The 5,348-nt window shown below is 51.8% G+C and overlaps 1 protein-coding gene across 9 annotated transcripts in view; it reads left to right on the top strand.

The window, feature by feature from the left end:
• WDR7 (WD repeat domain 7) overlaps window positions 1-5,348 on the top strand; it is a 147,125-nt gene that overhangs the window by 88,168 nt on the left and 53,609 nt on the right. The window lies entirely within an intron of this gene.

Genomic DNA, 5,348 nt, shown 5'->3' with positions numbered 1-5,348 from the left:
GGAAAACCTTACCGCATCGGGGATGTTGAGAATTAATTTTGAACTGTTGCCCAGCAAACGAAACGGCGTGCTGACCCACCGGCGGCGCGATCCCGCAGCCCTCGCCCGAGCCGCAGGGAGCGATCTTGTCTGATCTGCAGAACAAAAGGGCTGCACGGCAAGCCGGGCTTCCCTAGGCCGCGGCGCTGGCCTTCCTAGCCAGGCATCCCCTCGGCCGGTAGCGCCACGCACGCGGCGAGCTGCCCCGGCGCCTGGGGATGGGGGGTGGCTGCTTTTCAGCCTCTCTGCCGTTCCCCTTTTATCCAGGAGCAATGCAAATTTAATTCTAAATTGTTTTGTACCTGGAATAAAATGCAGCCGCATTACTGTCACGTGCAGTAACTACTTAGCTTCGTAATGCGCTCGACAGCCGTACCCCTGAAAGAAATACAAAGCTACTTGCTCGTGTCAGTGCTGGAATTGCTTGGAAGTTGCAGGCATGGGACCTGTTGCAAGAAGGGTCCTTGCATGCCTCGAAGAGGTCATCAGCAAAAAGTCCTAGCGTAAGCTCAGCTGAAAAAATGTGTCAGAATTATCTTAAAGGCCAAAAAAAAAATCCTGAAAATGGATTCTGTAAAAATCAGGAAATCTGACATGAAGTGTGATTTGAAAAAAATCTCTTCATTCATTCAAAATTTCACTCAAAAAATATTTTCATTTCATTCATTTTCCTTAGAAAAAATTATTCAAATAATATGAGTAGTTAATTTTTAATTTAGGCCTCAAAATATCCCCTGCTTTTATACCTGCCTGAAAGATGAGGGAAGGCGTGTGATAAAAATTCACCGCACCAGAAGTGGGAAGGGTTAAGGGATATGGATTTTTAACCCCGCTATTCCTGTTTATATTTCTGCCTTTCTGCAGACGTTTCACGCAGGTGTCCGTCAAATCTTCCCGAAAGGGTCGCAATTTGCTTTAATTTCTTGTAGAAAACCACCGTGGCCGTGGACATGGGGAGGGAGGGTGACTGCAAATAACTTCAGCTGTGATTCTTCACCTTTTTTTTTATTTTTACGTAAAATCAGAAAAAGATGCGAGGCCAGTTAAATCGTATCCTTGGAGTCCATCGTTTTTATTTAGTTGGAACTTGATCTCGTGGCAAATTACGAGAACGGGGATCGGAGTTATCAGTGTCTCGTTCATGCCTCTGCTATTGATTTTCCTGAGCAAATTATTTAATTTTTTTTAAATCTATCGGCAAAATGGGGATAACAATGCTGACTGATGTAATGTGGTCAAAGCTCTTGAGATTCCGCAAGGAAAGCCAGTTTAGAAACCCCAGCGGGTACCTGCATCGGGAAGAACTGAGAAGCTTGAGTCACCCACTGAGTAATGAAAACGGCATAAGGACCAAAGGCTAAACCTTGGGTTTGGCGCTCAGGTAACGCAGGGGCCTAACGCTGCCGCTGCTTGCTGGGTGCGTGCCCCTTTGGGGGGGTGCTGGGTGCATACCCCTTTGGGGGGGACTGGGTGCATCCCCCTTGGGGCAGGGGGGCTTTATGCTTACCCCTTTTGGGGGGGGCTGAGTGCTTACCTTTTTGGAGGGCGCTGGGTGCGTGCCCCTTTGGGGGGGGCTGGATGCATACCCCTTTGGGGGGGGCTGGGTGCTTACCCCTTTGGGGGGTATCTGTGTGCTGGGGTGTTCTCCACGAGGATGTATAGAAATGGTTTCAGAGGCCTGGTGGGTTTGCTCTCTCTACCCTAAATTTTGAAAGCGCTTCAGTGCTTGTGTCCAAACTTCATCCTTCTCTACTGGGTGAGAGAACTCCAGCCGGGTTTGGGTGCTCCCGGCAGCTGCCCTGCACTGGCGAGGCGTCAGCTCTGCCCGGGGACGAAATCGCTGCCCCCCGCTCCCCGGATTGCCTCCCGTGCAGCTGGTCTTTATTTCCCTACGCTTGCGGCATACGTGCGCCAATGGAGCATAACATATACGTAACAGAATAACGCCTGAATGCAGATTTATATAGGGTGCCGTTGCCGGAGCTAGGTTTCTGCTAAGCTACTGCTCGAGGGAACTCTGCCCCGGGAGTCGCACCCTCCTTTTTAATGAACCCTCATTTTTAATGAAAGCAGCTTTAGTCGGCTTGTTTCGTAATGACCGTTTCGAACAGAAGGTGCGTGTAAATCATCACTTAATTTTTACGAGGGCAGATGTTTTCATTTTTTGTTTAAAGAGGTTGATTTTAGGGAGATTTCCAGCAAGACAGATGCCACCCCCCGCTTGCGGTGACTTCAGTACGCGCCGGCCGGGCCAGCCCGCTGGAGCGCGGTCGCACCTCCGTCGCATCGCCTTCTCCCTCCGTCCCCGCGAGCGGGCGTTCTCCTTTCCCGCAGCCCCCGTCAGCGGGGCTGTTCCGGGGCTAATTACCTCTTTACTGCGCTGACTCTAATGTGACATGTTTATTGCCTTAACTAACAACTCATTAGCTTAGTTGATGTTTTTGTCAATATTAATTCGTTCATTTAAGCCAAGTCAAAGCTTAAACAAAGATGTCCAGGCTGAGAAACGGGCAGCAGAATGACTTTTGTTTAGTTCAGCTTTTCCCTTCGCTCGGTTTACCCAAGGGTGGGTGTCGCAGGAGCCGTGCTGGGAGCATCCCTAGGGAAAAGGCGGGCATGTCTCACTGCAGTAACATTTGAGCCATCACGCTTTTTAGTAAGGCTCTTACGTTTGAGACCTAAAATTCACGTGGAGCAGAGCCTCGTGGCCGGCCGGGCGCTTCAAGAGGCAGCTTTTGGTGGTTCTGTTACGCACGAATCCGGGATTCGCGTGGAGGGACTGGAAAAGCCTGTCTGTCGTTGGCTTCTCTGGGTGCTTGAAATGACGGGCAGCTCGTGGGGGGACAGTCCCGAAAACGAAAGGGAAACCTGTTAAAATCAATAGGCTCTCTATCCCAACAGCAAGGCAAATGAACGTTTTGAAGAGGTAAGAAATAATTGTGTAGCGATAACGATAAGTTATCTTTGTCTGGAAGCGCTGCTTGTTTTAGCCCGCCTACACATTTATATCTATGTAATGATTTTTAGAAAAGAATAGTGTATTAAATGAAATCAGTAGCCATGTTTCCTCGATACGCAGAGCCCAGATCAGAATTCAGGTACGTTGAAGTTGTTTGGACATCGTTTCTCTTCCTCCCCTTAAGCTAAGATGAGCGGAAACGGCCTCAAGTTGTGCCAGGGCAGGGTGAGGTTGGCCATGGGGAACAATTCCTTCCCCTTGGGGCTGTCAGGGGCTGGAAGGGGCTGCCCAGGGAAGGGGTCGAGTCCCCACCCCGGGGGGGATTTAACAGCTGGGCAGCCGAGGTGCTGAGGGGACGGGGTTTAGGGAACGGTTGGGCTCGATGATCTTAAAGGGCTTTTCCAACCTCAGTGATTCCATGATTCTATTCTCTATTTCCCTCTGAAAGAAGAGGCGCTGTGGGGAGGCAGGAGGGTGAGGCGGTGAGGATGGCACCGGTGCCGAGGTACGGTGAGCCCGGCGCCCGAGGCAGGCCTGCAGCCCTCGGAAGGGCGACTCCTTCAACACCCAGAGCTCAGGGCCAGAAGCGGCGCCGCCCTCCAGTCCGGCCCCCCCTGGGCCCGGGGGCTCGCTGCCCTTTCCCGGGAGCTGCCTGCTTCACCCGCCGGCGCTCGGCTTCGGGAAGGCGGCACGGCTCAGAACAGACCACAGCCCTGCCCCGAAGCCCGAGAGCGCTGCACCGATAGTTTGTAAAAATGTGTAAGATATGTGTGAGGCAGCGGGTCTATAAAAATGGCCTAAGGCCCTTTCCTATCTGAGAGACGGTTCTCAGTTTTAATTGCTTTTTTATATACGTCTAATGCTCATTTACAGAGCCGCAACACTGGAATGGTGAAAATTATACATCTCCTTGTGGGCTTTCAGGCAACCCTTCTGGACACACAGCTTGTCTGTGGGCCCACCCCAGCCCCCCCATTGCTGTTTAAATGCTGACGCGCTGTCGAGGGTTTCCTTAGCAAAGGCCCAGGCAGGTTCGGGAGGTGCTGAGGTCTGGGAGCAAGCGGTGTCCCGTCACGCATCCCAAGACAGTGATACAGGGGCTTTACAAATCGTTTTGTTCCCCTTCCCAAAGAAAGCATAACTAATCCCTGTGCATCTGGCATTGAGGAGGGGTCAGCAGGGAGGATATTTTGCAAGGAAATATAAAATCCTTGCTGTAAAATTGGGTGTCTGCTTCCCGAATGGCCCCCGTCTGCCGGCGATGCTGCCGAGCGTCTCGGTGACAGCCCGAGGAGCATTGCTGGCTCCTCACCAGGGCTCGCTTCTCTGCCGTCCTCAAAACCCCTCCTGGGGCAAGAGCAGGGGAAGCAGGCACATCCCCCGAGCTCCGTGTCCCAGTTTACCAGCTTGTCAACGCGCGGGGTTTTTTTGCGGCTTGCTTTTTCCGCTTTGCGAGAGGGAGCTGCCTGGCTGAAGGTTTGCCGGGGAGGACACGGGGGCGAGGCCCCGGCAGCGCCGGGCGGAGGCGTGGTGGTCGGCCCCGCTGCTGGGGAGCCGTGCCCACCACGGGCTCCGGGCAAGGGGAGTACAACGTCGCGGCATCGTCCCTGCAGCTGTGTCCCCAGACAGGTCACTTCAATTAAACGTCATCCCTGCTGTTGCCGAGGCGCTGTCATCACGGTGGAGCACAGGATTTTGGTTAAAGAACAGAGCGAGTGGTGCCACGGGCTCCGAGCCCCCGTTTGGCAACGAGCAGGGTTTTGGTGGAGAGTTTGGGGGAGCCCAGGATGACTTTGTGCTGTTCCTCACTCAGCTGAGCGCATCCAGCGTGGGCTGCTCCTCGCCGAGATCCGGAGGCAAAAGTGGGTAATCTCAGCAGGGTTTCTTTCAACTGGTGTTTTCCCAAGTTTAATCTCGTCAGCTTGTTTTTCTTAGACATCCCTTCAAAAGGATGTACTTCTTTTTCTGAAAATGTTATTACCTATGTTAACATTACTGCAGATTTTCAGGGGGTTCTTAGCAAGTGTCTGTTGAAGGGAGGATTTTTTCCATCGTTTCTGTTTTGATGTATCTTGTCGCTTCTGTTTTGATGTGTTTTGTCGTTTCTGATTTGATATAGTCTGACCTTCTTTTGCACAATTTTCAGGCAGAAACATTTAGGCATGTAGAGTTATTTTTTCCAAAAATATATTTACTACTACTTGTTTCGTAGTGAAAATACTATGTTTAAGCCAACGCTGGCAGTGTTGGCCTGTTTGATTCGGATCCCCGTGCCGTGTAGACTGATGCCTTCTAGCACCGAACTGCCCATCGTTGCCAGGGAGAATGCTTTAAAATTCTCGGAGGCAGC

Source organism: Egretta garzetta, unplaced genomic scaffold, assembly GCF_000687185.1.
Source record: "Egretta garzetta isolate BGI_Z169 unplaced genomic scaffold, ASM68718v1 scaffold384, whole genome shotgun sequence".
Lineage (NCBI taxonomy): Eukaryota > Metazoa > Chordata > Aves > Pelecaniformes > Ardeidae > Egretta > Egretta garzetta.
The sequence above is the reverse complement of the archived record's forward strand: the minus strand, read 5'-3'. Positions and strand labels throughout refer to the sequence as shown.